The following is a 16,940-nucleotide window of genomic DNA, read 5'->3' as shown; positions in this document are numbered from 1 at the left end:
CCATAGGTGGGCCATAATTGGGCCTTGATGATTATGAGATATTGGACCATTGGAATGCCAAGTGTTGGACTAGAATAAATGGTTGGGCCTTAAGGTAAGTCCATGTGAGGGGTTTGGGCTCAATTTGGAAAATTGGGCCATATGTTGGGCTTTGGTCAATTGTTTGACTTTTTGGGCCTTTGGAGTGTGAGCTTGGGCCTTGGGCTTGAATCAAGCTAGGTTAGGGGTAAAGTAGTCTTTTACCACAAGCATGGACTTACGGTTATGTGTTGGAACCGAATTATTAATTGGGTGTCGTTTTGATATTGACAGTTTGGGAATCTGTCATCCAACAGCTAGAGTTTATCTGCGGGACTTCAGCAGTGTGGGGTGAGTTCTTCTCACTATATCAATAGGGTCTACGGCACCAATGCCGACCCTTTATGATTTGTATCATGGTTATAGGATTATGCTATGTTAGCGATCGGTTAGATCTGTGTCCTGGTTATAGGATGATGTTGTGTTAGTGATCTGTTAGAGCAGTATCCTGGTATATAGGATGATGCTATGATTAGTGATCTGTTAGATCTGTATGAATATTTGTACATGCTAGCTAGTGTATGATATTTATGTGCACATGATTGTTTGATTGGGGGTTGGGTTGAGGCGGTCCTGCTTTGTGCTAAAGGCCAACATACCTAGGGCGGCCCGGATAGACTGAAGGCCCTGCGAGGCAGTCCAGTCAGACCGAAGGCCCATCGAGCGATCCGGATAGGCTGTAGGCCTTGCGACGCGGTCCAGACGTGCCGAAGGCTCGGGAGCGGTCCAGATAGGCTGCAGGCCCTGCGAGGCGGTCCAGTCAGGCTGAAGGCTCAGTATGCGTGCTGTTTGTTATGATGTGGTTATGTTTGTATGGCGTTGGTATTGTGGGGGAACTTACTAAGCTTCAGGCTTACAGTTGTTGATTTTGTTTCAGGTACTTCAGATGACTGCGGGAAGGCGAAGGCGTGATCGTGCACCTCCTCATGTTTTATGATTTTGATTTCTGGGATATTGTGATATGAAACTATTTTGAAAACATTTTGTAATAATTAATGATTTTTGATTGGTTGAAAAAGTTTTAAATTGGCTTGATTTTTTTATGGATGTTACAAGTTTGTATCAGAGCCTTGGTTTGAGTGACTTGGAGGAACACTCATGTGTATCTAGTGTCAAACTAAGGACAAGAATTTAAAATGATTTTCAAATGGTTTTCAAAATACAAAAAAGTGGATGCAAGTGTACGATGAGCCGGAGCCAGTAAGTAGACCCCAAAATACCTTATGGATTATTTGATTTTGTGATATGTTTGAACAACATGCTAGTGATAAGATAGGGATCCTCAGGAATCGTATGATAGAATTTCCTAATCTTTGATGCCTTATCTTATGTAGAGTACCTCATTGATTGTTGTATGACTCTTTCGTGTGTGAACTAACTATTGGGTGAATACTGTAAGTCACATGCTACATGGGTTAAATTGTCTTAGGGTAACGGATTTGGTCCTGCTGCACAACTCTTGTCTGAGTCCAACCGTTGTAGGATTAGATCTTTTAGTCTAAGATTGTTTAAACCGTGCGGCATGTGATTGTATTCATGCAATAGTTAACTGGCACCAATGAAGGGTCGTGTGGCAGTTGGTGGTAGGATGAGTTGTGCGGGGTCAGTCGGCCAGTTATGAGATATTTAGTCTTCCTCTAGGAAGTGAGGATTGAGCGCTCACCATACATATGTATATTGTTAGGGCATTGTGATAATACTTGAGACAAATATGGGTAGGTGTGGAAGGTAGTATGGGCACGTACTACTGAAAGCACTGGACCCATACGCGTTGCAAGGAAGTCACAACCCTTAGCGTTTTATTGGGAGTTGGTTCCTTGTTACTATATGGATTATCTGGGATCTTCTGGTGTATTATCAGAATGGTGACTACGAGGCGATTTGAGACCGGATCCGGGTCAGGATCGGGAGCTGGCAGCCAGGATAGGCCAGCATTGAAAGAGGATCGTGTCAGGGAGGTCATTCGGAAGGAGGTGATTGAGATTGTATGGGGTCAGATTCCAGAGATATTTGGGTCTATCAAGACCGCGATGATGGAGTACTTTGATGACAGTTACGCAACCATTGCTGAGATGGCTGCCGCGGCAACCTCCGCAAGTGTAGCAGCTGCAGGTGGTGGGGCTGGTCGGGCTTTCCAGTATCGAGACTTCGATAACGCGAAGCCCCCGACTTTTGATGGGGTTCAGGACCCGATCATAGCCATGAGGTGGCTATCTGACGAGGAGATATGTTTCTTTACATGTTCATGTCCTGCTGACCAGAAGGTCAGGTGCGCTCCGAACCTGCTGAGGTCCGGGGCGAAGGATTGGGGAGACTTGTTACTGGGACGTATTCTGATGAGCAGGAGAGGCTGGCACATGAGTTTCTCGGTTTGAGGCTTCGGGGGTTTTGCTCGAGGCCGAGATACGAGTCGCGAGACTCAGGAAGAGAGTAATGATTATGATCAGCTTGAGTTTTGCAGCTGGTAGTAGAATGGTTGATTGATGGATTGGAATATTGTTTTCTAGGGCAAGGATTGTGCCATTTTAGTTTTTTGAGTTCAAGGGAGTAAGCAGGCTTGTGACCCCTGGGTCAGGTGGTATTCCAGCTCGGGGTCAGTTGGTCGCAGGGATTGGCGACGATATTTCAGCGCTGGTGAGCACGGGTGGCTCTATGTGGCATGAGTATCTTGTGAGGCGTATGCGATTACTGTCCCTACCCATAGGAGTTAAGATCCAATTTGCCTTGGATCTCTTGTATCTGGTGGAAAGGATTGATTGTGCGATCTATTTCACTTTCAGGATTGGAGACTATGTTTTGGGAGTAGTGTAGACCGGTTTAGGGCATAGGTTGCTTCAGCTACTGCAGTTTAGTTGTGGACGATTGAGCTAGTGAGTGAGTCAGGGTGCGAGACCCTGAATGATATGATTTCTAGAGCCCGAGAGCGGGAAATTGATTTGGAGCACATTGGGAAGAGGGGATCAGATCAAGTGCTTATATTGGAGGGTCCCAAGAGGGGACCAAGACTTCTAAAAAACGTTTGAGAGGCCATCAGGGTCGGATTCAATGCAGCACTTGCGGGAAACTCCACAATGGAGTTTTTCGTTCCAAGGGTTTGGGTAAGTGTGTCTCTGGGTTTGTTACCCTTCTTGTGGTGGGTTTTTTCTTTAAGTGATGTCATATGCCATTTGCATGCCGTGAATTAAGGGTGGTCAACGAAAGGTCATTTCCCTATTTGCGGGTTGGGAGTATTCAGTATCATCATGGTTTATGGTCGAGATCAGTTCAGGGGTATTATGTGGAAGGTCTGTGGTCAGGATTCAACATGGTGGTTATCCACCATCGTCAGGATTCGGTGGCTTCAGTCATTGTGCTCAGATTGTCATGTCTGGTCTTTAGGGATTGGCTAGTGATGGAAAACTAGTTGATAAGCACTAGTTGTCATCAGGTTGATCGTTGTAAGGTAAGAAGGAGTGGAACCCTTCAATTTTCGTGTGCCATGAGAATTTAGGCGCTTCAAAGTGGGGGAGAATTGTCCCTAGATTCGGAAGCAGGAGTGGTTTCGAAACTGGGATAAGTTTCGCATCCTTGTCAGGAAGAAAGACGTACGAAGAGGCTCTATGGATTGAGGATAATGTGAGTTGGGAGTTCGATGAAACTCCCCGGCATGTGGATCATGTCTTCTTGGTGCTTGATAGCAGAATTTGGGGAATCAGGTTGGGGTTCCAGTCATGAATTGAGTTCAGTTCGGGTGTTCGGTCGAGTGTGTGCTCGACTCTGAGGGTATTTGAATCGATATATTGGGGTTAAGGCATAGGGTTGCGAATGTGGTGAGGTGAAAGTATTGTAAGACTACGGGGGAGCCGTAGCATTCACTAGTAGTCAGTTGGGGTGAAAGTATTATGAGACTGCGGGATGACCCGTAACATTCACATATTCTTTTAGATGAGTAGGTCAGGGTGGGCAGTTCGCAAGATTGTGGGTAGACCACAACATTATTGGAATCAAGAAATGGTAGGTCGTTGGAGACCGAGCATGATGTAAGACTACAGTTATTCTGGTAGCATTCACTTTTCGCATTGGATATGGTGGCGACAGGTTGTCAGGCTATTACGATTGGACGGACCAAAAGGATTGATGGAGCCATGAGTGGTGATATAGCAAGGGCAGTTATTGCTAATCGAAGTCCTTCGAAGGTCGCGTGGAGCAACTGTAAGATTGCTCGTTGGTTCAGCAACCAGGCAGGAATCTGGTATTACAGATGAGCTTTCTGTCAAGTATAAGTGTACTGCAGGGAAATTGGGCCTGTGAATTTGTCTTCTAGTAGGAACCTCGGGTTATCAGAGGTTGAGTAGCCAGTTGGGAGTTAAGTGCAATGAATTCGACAATGTTTCAGTGTGGGCGGTTAGTCAGGGAGCCAGACCATCTCGAGACTTCAGATTTCGGATTGAGTAAATGTGATCATATTGCAAGGAATTCTTTTATCTTCAGGTTTCAGAACCCTGTGAGGGTTGGTTACGGTTGCCTTGGAAAGGCTGGGGTATGCTTATAGTTGTGCCCGTGTTGCTCAAGTTTTTTGGCGTGTCAGGAATGGTAAGGAATGCTTTCGAAGACGAAATCTAATTTAAGTGGGGGAGAGTTGTAACATTTCGTTTAAAATAGAGTAATTAAATAATAAACCCGGAACCCCAAGATGTAAATTTTTATTTTTATATTATTTTATAGTAGCCCTAAAATCCCTAATATTTAGCGGGATGTTGTTTTCGGGGAACAAAATGATATAAGTTGGAGTTTCGGGGGTTAAAGTGTAATTTCATGATTTATTTTGTAAGGATTTTCAGAAGTCAGGGGGTGTTTCGTATCATTTTGACTTAATTTAAAAGGATTTATGGAAGCAGGGGCTAAAGAGTAAATTATGGACCTAAGTTGAAAAGGTTTTGTGGAGGAGGGGCCATTTGGTAACATTTGGATTTAATTTGAAAGGAAAAGAAGATGGAGGGGCTGATTGCGTCATTATGGAGTTAAGTTTTATGGGGGCTCGGGGTATATAATGCGTCACCTCCGGTAACCCTAACCCTAAACTTAACACAACCGTCACCCTCCTTATGCCTCCCTTCACCACCGACGCCGCCACCCTTATACCCCCACTCCCTCCAGCTGCCTCCTTACCTGTTGAAGCCGGAGCTCCCGTCGTCAACCACCGCTACTGGAATCGGAAAACCACCACCACTCGAGTGTCGCTATCGCCGCTGTCAACCGTATCGCCGCTGGATATTGTGTTGCACCATCGACGTCAAAGCCAGAAGCCACCAAATAAAAGGGTCGTCGTCGTTTCCCGTTGTTGTTGAGGACGATGAACCATGAAGGACATCATGGTCGCTACTGTGGTTTGTGACATACACAACCACCGGTCCATCACCACCTTCACCCGCCATTCCAATCGAGGACGAAGTTGCCGAGTTCCGTTGTTGCTGTAACGCTACTGCTGAAGGCCAAGGCTGCCATGGGACGCCATGACAATGGATGACCGGAGGAAACTCGTTGGTGGTCGTCGTTGCAGCAGTTTCCGGTGGGAGTTTCCCACTCTCTTCAATGGCGGTTCCACCGCTATCTTCCGCCTTCGTTAGCCGCTGCTGTTGTCGCCATTTCGTGCCATCGACGCCGCCGTACGCCACCAGGTGGATGGCTGGATTCATGTTGCGAAAAGGAAGCGTGTGTGTGTATTTATGTTGTTAGTGTGTGTCGTGGGTGGTGTTTGCTAGGTCGGATTTCACGAGAAAAGCCACCACCACCACCACCGTGAGGTGGTGGCTGTCACCTCCAACCACCGCCTGCCGCCACAACGGTGGCTGAGTGTGTGTGTGTGTATGCATTTGGATGTTGTTGTAAAATTGTATTTAGTGGCTGGAATAATTAAGGAAATCCATCACCACCACCATGAGGTGGTGGGCGCCACCATGAGCCGCCATTGACCACCATTACCCGAGGTGGTAATGGGTGGTGCCTGACTTAATTAACAATTAATTAACCTAAAAGCTTAACAAATGGACTAATTGGATCGCGATTGGGTTGGAAACCCTAATTAGGGTTCAGAAAACCCTAATTTTTGGATATGTTAATTTGGAATTGTCGGGACCCGCATGTTTGGACTATTGGATTGGAATTATGAATTAATCCCGACCACATTGTATGTTTGGAATAATGGAGTGGTGGACTTAATGGATTAAGTCCTAAACGGATTAAGTAGTTACACTTAACCCTAATCGTCATTTTATGTGAAAAACCTTATTTTGGTTGGGCCATAAGTTGGGCCTTTTGTTGGGCTTTGGTGATTGGGCTATTGATAGGCCATCCAAGAACAAGTATATGGACCAGAATATTTGGATTGGGCTTTAAGATAAGGCCCATTGGAAAGGCTTGGGCTCAATTTGGAAAATTAGGCCATAGGTGGGCCATAATTGAGCCTTGATGATTATGAGATATTGGACCATTGGAATGCCAAGTGTTGGACTAGAATAAATGGTTGGGCCTTAAGGTAAGACCATGTGAGGGGTTTAGGTCCAATTTGGAAAATTGGGCCATATGTTGGGCTTTGGTCTATTGTTTGACTTTTTGGCCTTTGGAGTGTGAGCTTGGGCCTTGGGCTTGAATCAAGCTAGGTTAGGGGTAAAGTAGTCATTTACCCCAAGCATGGACTTATGGTTATGTGTTGGAACCCAATTATTAATCGGGTGTCGTTTTTATGTTGACAGTTCGAGAATCTGTCATCCAGCAACTAGAGTGTATTTGCGGGACTTCAGCAGTGTGGGGTGAGTTCTTCTCACTATATCAACAGGGTATACGGCACCAACGCCGACCCTTTATGATTTGTATCATGGTTATAGGATTATGTTATGTTAGAGATCGGTTAGATCTGTGTCCTGGTTATAGGATGATGTTATGTTAGTGATCTGTTAGATCGGTATCCTGGTATATAGGATGATGCTATGATTAGTGATCTGTTAGATCTGTATGACTATCTGTACATGCTAGCTAGTGTATGAAATTTATGTGCACATGATTGTTTGATTGGGGGTTGGGTTGAGGCGGTCCTGCTTTGTGTTGAAGGCCAACATACCCAGGGCGGTCCGGATAGACTGAAGGCCCTGCGAGGCGGTCCAGTCAGACTGAAGGCCCGGCGAGCGGTCCGGATAGGCTGTAGGCCCTGCGAGACGGTCCAGACGTGCCGAAGGCTCGGGAGCGGTCCATATAGGTTGTAGGCCTTGCAAGGCGGTCCAGTCAGGCTGAAGGCTTAGTATGTGTGCTGTTTGTTATGATATGGTTATGTTTGTATGGCGTTGGTATTTTGGAGGAACTCACTAAGCTTCGGGATTAAACTTGTTGATTTTGTTTCAGGTACTTCAGATGACCGCGGGAAGGCGAAGACGTGATCGTGCACCTCATGTTTTATGATTTTGATTTATGGGATACTCTGATAAGAAACTATTTTGAAAACATTTTATAATAATTAATGATTTTTGATTGGTTGAAAAAGTTTTAAATTGGCTTGATTTCTTTATGGATGTTACAAGGGGGTTCCTTATATAGTTGTGGGCTGCTAGGGTTTCTGGAGGAAACCCTAATTCCTGCTTAAGGCTTAAGCAGGCCATGGACTCCCCCTTATGAGGCATTGGAGGAAATATATAGGGCCTCCCTATAGGATTTCGTCCACTCCTAATTAAGGAGTCCAATAGCCCAGTTCTGCAACTATCAATGATTTGCAAAACAGCACCTTGAGTTATTAATCAGTTCCTTTAATCCCAAAATTAATATCAAATTAATTTCTGATTAAATACTAATTAATAATATGATTTCCAAATATTATATTAATGTTAGAATATAATAAAATCATTTAAGTACCAATTTATTATTTCACATAATAAATTCTACTCTCTCTCCACTAGTCATCATCTCAAGTTGCATGAGTGAAGGCAACCCAAAAGAAACATGCTACAATCAAATCAAGTACATACCAATTATAGTTATGGGCTTAGACACCTAACCCAACAATATGTGACATTTTCGTCTTGGCTATATAAACAAGAAAAACATTGTCAAACTCCAAGAAGATGAGATTTTGGAATCATTTAACCAAAAGTCTTATAACGAATGTGGACCTTTTCAATTAAGGAAGGTGACAATAAATCCATTAATTCATACGAAACTATGAGCACAGAAAATATTTGTTGGAACTAGTACACACTAATGTTTGTGGACCGTCCAGATTAACCATTAGACATGGTCAAACATACATCGCCACCTTTATTGATAATTTTAGCATGTATGGTAATGCTTATTTGATTAAATATAAGTTTAAAACATTCGAGTTGTTTAGGACATTTAAAAAATGAAGTAGAGAATCAACAAAGTAACTGGATTAAGATCTCATATTCAATATGACCGGTGAGTATCTTATATAGGAGTTTAGCAATCATCTGAGGAATTGTAGGATTATCTCACAACTAACTCCATCGAGACACCACAAAACAACTATGTAGCTGAGAGGGGAAACCTAATATTAATAGATATGGTTCGGTCAATGATGAGTCACACTACACTTCCAATCAGTTTATGGGGATATGCCTTAGAAACTCCTACATGAGTCCTAAATCGTTTCTCCAATGCCTTTAATTTTTCATTAAGAACCATAGTTGGTGTCACACTCCCAGTCGGCGGCGAAAACGCCAGGGTGCGCGACGTAGCGATGGATCGCATTTAACACATACAATGAACAATACAAAAGTCATAATACAAATTACATACTTCTATTAGCTTATAATAGTGATTACATTGTTTGCATCAAATGTACATCAAAATATTACTAGTTCTTCATAACATTAAAACTAAACAGTTGCGTGAACAAGTAGGTCATAACAAAGACAAGGAACAGTGATTGATAAAAAAAGATTCCATAATATTCAGTGTGTGTGCACTTCCAGCTCTTAGGTTCCTGAGAATACATGCATTTTAAAATACGTCAACAATAAAGTTGGTGAGTTCCATAGGTTTTGACTCTACGTACTTGTATAACCAAAAGTATATCTATATAATAATGATTGGATGATTAGTTTATATAAAAGTTGCTTTTTATAACCAAAAAGTATAAATTTATAGGGTATAAGTACTTACCTTACGTATGTGAATACATGTTTATAATCCGTATAAGTGTGTTTGTAGTCTATAAGCTATGCCTGACTTATGTGAATTCATGCTTGTAACCCTGTACAAGTGATTGTGTTGTTTATAATTATTTACTTATAAAACAATTATAATTTTTATAACAACAAAATTTCATGTGATTCGAATATTTATAAGTATTTATTTTATTTATAATATACCGATATTTATCTATCGTTCTAAGTATGTGTTCATGCTAAATATAGTCCTATTTCAACTCATATGAGTGCTTTTTGAGTGTACATTGGGGTTATTATGAGCCTATAACTAAGCTATTTGACTACATCCAACCTTTGTGTGACACTGTGTAATGCCCCGATTCTCAGGTAATAATATTATGGCTTTAATTTTCAAGTTTCAAGGTTTACTCGACGAGTTGGATGACTTGACTCGTCGAGTAGCAGCGGGTTTGGGGCCACAAGTTTAAGTGACCAACTCGCCAAGTCGGAAGACTGACTCGACGAGTTGGAGCTGGAGGATGAAACCCTAATTTTCGGGGTTTTGCACCATACTTAAAGGATCCTTTGCCCCTTAGCCTCCCCTTACAGCCCCTGTGATTCCAGAAACCCTAAATCTCCATTTTCTCTCCATACTTTTGTGTTTAAGATTGAAAGGTGGATCTTGGTGAGGAAAGGCTTGAAGATCAAGAAGCTTTGAGCAAGGAAAAGTTGGGAATCTGAAGTATACCCCAATTTATCATTATTTGAAGGTATCAAGTCATCACCTTGAGCTTCTTCTAGCTAGATCCCATTTATATTTGAGTTTTGGGACCATTTTGGGCATTTGGTGTTACATTTCGAGTGATGAACCAAGATCTGAAGTTGCAACTTCAGATCTAGGATCTTCTTGGCTCTTATCATCATAAAGTCTCAGTCTTTAGCATGTTGGTGAAGCTCTTTTTCCTAGAACCTCTTCTTTAGCTTGATTTGAATCATTAGAGTCTTGCATGCACGTAAAGTTTGCAACTTTACGTGATAAGCATGCCTTGGGAAGTTGGATATGCAGTGTGGACCTTTGCATGGCTTAAAAAGCATCTGTATGGATGAAGGACCGAAGGGACTCGGCAAGTGGCATGGTCGACTCAGCGAGTCCGATGAATATTGTCGTAGACTCGGCGAGTCAGTGGAGTGACTCGGCGAGTCCGATGAAGATTGCCTTGGACTCGGCGAGTCAGACGAGTGACTCGGCGAGTTGGCAAGTTATGTAAGGAACTTGGTGAGTAGCTAAGGGTACTCGACGAATTGAGGTCAACATGGACTGTTGACCTTGGTAGTTGACTTTGACTTTGACCAAGGGTTGACCAGTTGACTTTTGAGGGTATTTTGGTAAATTGGATATTTATAGCAAAGGAGGGTCGGACAGGAAACACCGGAGGGCAGGACCATTTTAGCAACTAAGCCATTCTGAAATCCGCCTTTCAAACCAGATTCCCCGTACCGTAAGTAGTCAAAAGTAGTGTAATTAATAATAATAATAATTTTATTAGAAGCTAGTTGCTATAGTTGTATTCCTCTTTCGAGGATACGAGTTCTCTATAGCAAATTTAGCTCTGATACCAATTTGTGACACCCCCGGCCGAGGCGGCAGAACACGCCGGGCTGTGCGACTAAGTTCATGGATCACAGACAAATTGAATATACAGCACAAGTACAACAATAAACAAAATAGCATTCATGTTCCATCTTGATATTTGAATACAAGGTTTTACAAATAATAATAATACATGAATTGCCTTAACAGGTAGGCATATGATACAACAACAAATAAACTTGGTCACCTGTAATCCAATCTGTCTTGAATGTCTGTTTAGTATTTTCCTGAGAATACATGTAGTTTTAAAAGTCAACACAAAGGTTGGTGAGTGTCACAAGTTTTTGGCTAATGCAGTAATACTTTAAATAAGTCTAAAAGTATTATCTTTGTATGTATAACGATAGTTAAAAACAGTATTTGCAAAGAGTCTTTAAAAGCCAAGAATGTATTTTGATATGAATAAATTCATGCTTTTAACATGTACTTGTAATAACTCCTTGAAAGTCAAAATGAATGCTTTGTATAAGTAATTTTCATACTTAAAATGTACTTGTAATGACTTCTTAAAAGTCAAAATGAATGCTTTGTATAAGTAACTTTCGTACTTAAAAATGGACTTGTTAAAAGTCAAAATGAATGCTTTGTATAAGTAATTTTCATACTTAAAAAAAAATATACTTGAAGGCAATTGAAGGCAACCAAACCTGAATAAGTCAAGAACTTTATATAACATTAGCGCACACCCACCTCCAACCAAAAAGCTTTTTTTCTCTCCCATGTCTTCTTTCTTTCGATTAAACATTGGAATCCTTTAAAATAAAATCGATGTCATTGGTTGTAGTAAGAGAGAGAGAAATTTGTGTTAATGTTTTTAGTGAGTTCTATAATCGAGCTATGGACGAAAAGTACCCCTCCCTACGACGCTTCATTGGACGTCGTAGTAACGATCGTAGACACATATCACCTGTTACGATTGATCAGTCGATGGTTGTAGCTAGCAACCGCAGATGGGGTTGTCGACCCCATATAGATCTATACATATATACCTCGCTCCGAAGATTAACGATTATAGCAGTGTGGGGCATGCTAAGTGATTAAACTCAACTAATGAATAGTAGCGTCTCACTCAAAAACCATTAACGAAAGGTTTGTGAATAACTCTCAGCCCTAACTTAATTATAGTTAAGTATCAGACATAATGAATTTCGTAGTATAGTATTTGTAAAAACCGAGTATGGTTGACGTATTTATAAAAGTATAAATTACTCGTTTTTATAGAGATATGTATTTCAACACAACGATCTTGTATAACTGTGTAAAGTCTTTTATATAAAAGTATTCATGGGTGTAATCTTTGAAACTTTTAAATACTGTAAACCGGTAGTATGCATATCATATTAGACTAAAAATAAATGTTTCAAATTAATGAACATGTGTACATGTATAAACTTTATGCATATACACATAAATATACATACATAGTAATATCTTGAACCATTGAAATACTACATAGTTTCATAACATACTTCTTATAATATAAAAATCATAAAACTTTATATCGTGTAGTAATATCTTGAACCATTGAAATACTACATAGTTTCATAAAAATACATGTTTGATTTAGCTTTGACCTTTGACCGGGTCAAAATTAAAACCCATTTGTTTTATCGGGGCTCCAAGTACGATCCACATAAGTGGATCCATTTACAAAAAGATCAGGGCTCTTACCCTGTGTTTCATTCAATCGGGCAAACCTCAAGGAACGAAGAAGCAGTGTCGTCGGCAGCAAAGAGACCAAGGGGAATATCCGATGGCGAAGCAATGACCGACGGTGGAAAAGTGTAGCGACTGTGAGACCTGATGGCGGTCGTTATCTCGCAAGGGAGATGGAATGATCGGCGACGAGGGGTTTGTCTTCAGGGTTTGATGAGGCCGACTTGACGGAGGAAATGGTGGAGTCAGCGAGGCTTCTTCTTCTCGTCTGGTTGCGGGGTGCGAAGGGGGAAAGGAAACGGGTCCAAAGAGACGGAGGGGGATCAGTGGGTTTGGTCGACGGGCAAGACGAGGAGGGACAGCCTCCTCCGGCGATTGCAGGTAACGGACGGGACAGAAGTCCCGGGTTCTTCTTCTTCTTCTTCTTTGATTGTTTCACAGTAGTGGGTAAAACCTAAGTGGATGTTCTAGGATGGTTCTGATTGCAAGGAAGGAAGACAGATTACAATAATCTCGGGGTGTTTGTTTGCTATGGTTTGCTTTTGTTTGGATAGATATCGACGGTGTGTTTGGTTGGTTCATTTGACAGGGAAGTGAAGGAGAAGAAGAACAGCAACAAAACCTTAAGGTGTTTTGGGTGTTACTGTGAAACCCGTGGGAAAGAAGAAAGATCAAAAGAGGGTTGTTGCTCTCTTGGATGAGTCCTGGCAGCAATTGAAGGACAACAAAAGAAACAGACCCTTGGCGTATGATTTTGTATAAGTTGAAAGTTAGAAGCAAGTTGTACAATAGTTGAGTAAGTTAGTTGAGTTGTGTGCAAGTTTTATCCTTATTTGGCTGTAAATTTAAGAGTAAAATAGTTAATTTAAGAGTAAATTCATTTTAATATTATGTATTTGTTTCATTAATGAAATGTGTGTATAGTTTGTAATTAATGAATTTTCATATATATCTTGTTTGGTTTGGATTTAGAAGCATTGTAATACCGTAATTATTTGTGCATTTGGATGAGTATTAATTTATTTTTACTTGTTATATACACTAGCATATGTATTTAGAAAAAATGGTATATGATTTATATAAATATTTATATATCCAGTGTTGTTATATAATTTTAATTATATAACATATATGAATTGCATGATTATCTCATATTGTATATTTTATCAAAACTCTAGTAGATACGTTTTGCATTTGACCATAAAACATATCTCATACTTGTATATACGTATGTATATCTAGTACATATATCTAGTCGTTCACGATTTTATAAGTATTAGGCTATTCCACATCAATCGGATTTGGATGTATATATATTATTCTGGAATACATAACTAATAATAGAAATCATGTCGAAATAAATACATTAATGTTTCGTGATTCAAATCCTAAAAAACGTTTGATTTGTCAACTTTTATAATTACTTTTACCTAAAATATTTCAAATATCAAATTAAATATTATGCTATAGCCTGAGTCCAAAATGCTTTCGGAATCTCTTATTGAGGTGTGCAAGTTTATCAATTGATAGGAACGGTTTTAGTGGTTTTTAAGAAATCAGTATTATGATATTCTTGATTCTCAAAACGGTCGTATCTTTTGCATACGAACTCCGTTTTGGACGTTCTTTATATTTTTGGAAACAAGGAAACACGTACTACAAGACTAGAGTGTTTGTTTTTCTCACAAATGCTTAATGCGAAATTTTAGTGTTTCAGACGCATTCATAAGGTTGCAGTTTGAGCTGTTAGATTTGTTTGCCAGATTACATATTCGTAAGTAAGATATCATCTGGTATCTTATAATAGTTGAAATAACTCATTTATTTTATATTATATGAACTAAAACTCAATGAATAAAATTACAAAGAGATTTACTGTGAATTTGACCTTTCATAGGCTGTGACCTAAATTCCGGGATATCACATTACCTCCCCGTTAAGGGAATTTCGCCCCGAAATTATTTTGTTCTAGACTATTTTATTCCATTATCATTTTGTTCTACTAGTATTTTATTCCAGTAGTAAAGAGAGCACCGCTGAAAAATTACGGATGCTTTTGTGTCATTTGATTCTCACGTTTCCAAGTACACTTCGGCTCTCTACTAGAGTTCCATCGGGAATTTACTCTAGGTATTTGGATTTGTTTGAGACTTTTGATTTCTTCATCCAGGATACCCATCGGTTCCTTCACGAAGTGAAATGTGGTGTTGACCTGGATCTCATCGAGAGGAAAGACAAGGTTCCCATTAGAGAGACTTTTGAAATCATATACATGGGAGGTGTCGTGAACTTTGTTGAGTTCTTGAGATAATTTGAGTTTGTAAGCCATCAGACCAATCCTTGCTAGGATTTCAAAAGGTCCGATGTAACAGGGGTTTAGTTTACCTCGCTTTCCTTATCTAACGACACATTTCTATACTGCGACCTTTAGTAGGACACAGTCTCTTACTTTGAATTATAAGGGTCTGCGTCTTGTGTCAGCATAGATTTTTTGATGACTATGTGCGACATTTAATTGTTCGTTTATCTGACCGATCTTCATCGTTGCTTCATGATTGCCCTTAGGGCCAGTGAGTAAAGTATCTCCAACATGCTTTTTAGCTAGTTGGGTATCTCTAACTTCTGTTTAGAATATCGGAGAATGGCATCTACGTCCGTAAAAGGCCTTGAATGGAACGACCTTTATGTTAGTGTGCTAATTGTTGTTATATGAAAACTCAAGTAGTGGTGAGTGAGTATCTCATGCATTACCGAAGTCCATCCCACAAGCGCGGAGCATGTCTTTCTAAGTTTGTATCGATCTTTCACTATGTCTGTCTGTTTAAGGATGATATGCAGTACTCACGTCGAGTTTGGTTCCTAGGAACCTTTACAGTGATTGCCCAAACCTGGAAGTGAATCTACTATCTTGGCCTAGGTTCCAAATTCGGTTCATGAAATATCGTATTCCGTCTTCCTTGAGGTCGAACTGTTTGTCCATTCCTCGAAGGTTTTTCTTCAATGATATTCTCGGGTTCGAGTGATTTTAGCTGAGCATCACGAATTTGGGTGTTGAGATTGGAGTTGGCGGTTAGGGTTAGAGCCTTTACACGAAGAGGCTTTGCCTGCTTTTTCTTGCTTAAAGCGTCTGCTATGACATTTGATTTACCAGGATGACAACAAATTTTGCATTTGTAATCATTTAGCAATTCGACATACTTTCGTTGTCTCATGTTGAGCTTCTCCTGGTCAAAGATGTGTTAAAGGGTTTTGTGGTCGATGAACACGACACACTTTGTTCTGTAGAGGTAGAGTCTCCAAATCTTTAAGGCAGACACTACAACTCCTAAGTCTAAGTCGTGGGTAGTGTAGTTGGTCTTGTTTGGCTTGAGTTATCTGGATGCATATGCAATGACTTTATTCTTTCTGTATCAGCACACATCCCAACCCTTGGTGAGAGGCGTCGCGGAATACTACAAAGTCTTTTGTTCCCTCTAGAAGAGACATAATTGGTGCACTGCACAATAATTGATTCAATTTCTAGAAGGCAGACTTTTGTCTGTCTCCCCAATCGAATTTCTTGTCTTTCTAGTTTTTTTCGGTAAAAGGCTTGGCTATTTTTGAGAAATTCTCTATGAATCTCCTATAATAGTCTGCAAGCCCTATGAATTGGTGTACTTCATTTGGAGTCAATAGTCAGCCCGAATGGCATAACCAGAAACTTGTAGTGACTGTACCGAGTCCTGAATATCGTCTTTGGAATGTCTGCTTCTTACACTCTGAGTTGGTAGTAGTCGGATCTTAGATCGATCTATGAGTCGTAACGAGATCCTTGTTGTTGGTCGAACAGGTCATCGATCCTCAGGAGTGGATATTGGTTATTGATAGCGAGTTTGTCCAACTCTCGATAGTCGATGCATATCCTAAACGATCCATCCTTCTTTTTGACAAACAATACCGGAGCTCCTCATGGAGAGAAGTTTGGTCGGATAAAGCCTTTGTCAAGAAGTTATTAGAGTTGACTGGATAGTTCTTGCATTTCCAATGGAGCCAGATGATAAGGAGATCTTGTCATTGGTGCTGCACCTAGGATTAGGTCGATTCGAAATTCGACCTGTCTGACTGGAGGTACTCCAAGAAATACTTCTGGGTAACCGCACACTTGCATAATGTCTTTGATTTCCTTACCCTTGTCTTACATATCCACCACAAGGGCCAAGAAGGCGAAGCGTCTCTTCTGCAAACACCTTCTTGCCTTCATGCAAGTGATGATTCCTAGGTTCTTTCCTGATTTGCCTCTGTATTTCATTAGGGATTCGTTGTTTGGCAAAGGTAGTCAGACGACTTTTTCGTAACATAATATCTCTGCTTGATGAAGTGATAACCAATCCATTCCAATGATCACATCGAAACTTCCAATGGTCATAGGTATTAGATTGACG

Source organism: Lactuca virosa, chromosome 8, assembly GCF_052849685.1.
Source record: "Lactuca virosa cultivar CGN04683 chromosome 8, Lactuca_virosa_CGN04683_v6, whole genome shotgun sequence".
In the NCBI taxonomy this organism is placed as follows: Eukaryota; Viridiplantae; Streptophyta; class Magnoliopsida; order Asterales; family Asteraceae; genus Lactuca; species Lactuca virosa.
Note: the sequence above shows the minus strand (reverse complement) of the source record.